Below are 1,036 nucleotides of genomic sequence, written 5' to 3'. Positions count from 1 at the left end.
CAGAGTTTAAATATCCATTTTTCTAGTAAGAAAAATATAAGCTCTTGTTTTAATTGCCTCAAATATTTGATTATAAAACAAAAGAGGTCCATGGTTCAAATTGTTCCAAAGGAAATTTAGGGCTGGCAGTGGGAGAAGGTACCAGCCACTGGGCCTGATGACCTTACCTTGGTCTCTGCCTCACTTGGTAGAGCAATAAGTCCTTCAAGTTGACCTCTGACCTCCATGTGTGTACACATTCACATACAGTGAGCATGAATAAATAAAATGTAACAATACAAGAGGGGTCCTGTACCAAGATGCACTGCAGATTTGACTGCTGTGTTACATGTATGTCAATAGGTGGCAAATAGGAGAGAGTTCAGAAAATTGAACATAATACTACCTAAGTCCCATTAATACCACTCCTGGGCATACATCCAGAAGATGCTCCAACATGTAATAAGGACACATGCGCCACTACGTTCATTGCAGCCTTATTTATATTAGCCAGGAGCTGGAAAGAACCCAGATGCCCCTCAACAGAGAATGGGTACAGAAAATGTGGTACATTTACATAATGGAGTACTACTCAGCTATTAAAAACAATGAATTTATGAAATTTTTAGGCAAATGGATGAAACTAGAAAATATCATCCTGAGTGAGGTAACTCAATCACAAAAGAACACACATGGCATGTACTCACTCTTAAGTGGATATTAGCCCAGAAGCTCGGAAGACCCAAGATACAATTCATAAACCACAGGAAACTCAAGAAGAAGGAAGACCAAAGTGTGAATGCTTTGATCCTTCTTAGAAAGGGGAACAAAATACCCATGGAAGGAGTTACAGAGACAAAGTGTGGAGCAGAGACTGAAGGAATGATCATCTAGAGACTGGGGATCCATCCCATAAACAACCACCAAACCCAGACACTTTTGTGGATGCCAAGTGCTTACTGACAGAAGCCGGTTATAGCTGTCTCCTGAGAGGCTCTACCAGTACCTGACAAATACAGAGGTGGATGCTCACAGTCATCCATTGGACTGAGCACAG

The 1,036-nt window shown here is 41.1% G+C and overlaps 1 non-coding gene across 1 annotated transcript; it reads left to right on the top strand.

Moving 5' to 3' along the window:
* The first annotated feature begins 288 nt into the window (after positions 1-288).
* On the top strand, positions 289-420 carry Gm24723. Its single transcript, XR_003949302.1, has one exon. It is a non-coding gene; the product is annotated as a small nucleolar RNA SNORA17 (small nucleolar RNA).
* Positions 421-1,036: the final 616 nt, after the last annotated feature.

Source organism: Mus musculus, chromosome 1 (genome assembly GCF_000001635.26).
Source record: "Mus musculus strain C57BL/6J chromosome 1, GRCm38.p6 C57BL/6J".
In the NCBI taxonomy this organism is placed as follows: domain Eukaryota; kingdom Metazoa; phylum Chordata; class Mammalia; order Rodentia; family Muridae; genus Mus; species Mus musculus.
This window is presented reverse-complemented; position numbering and strand designations above follow the sequence as displayed.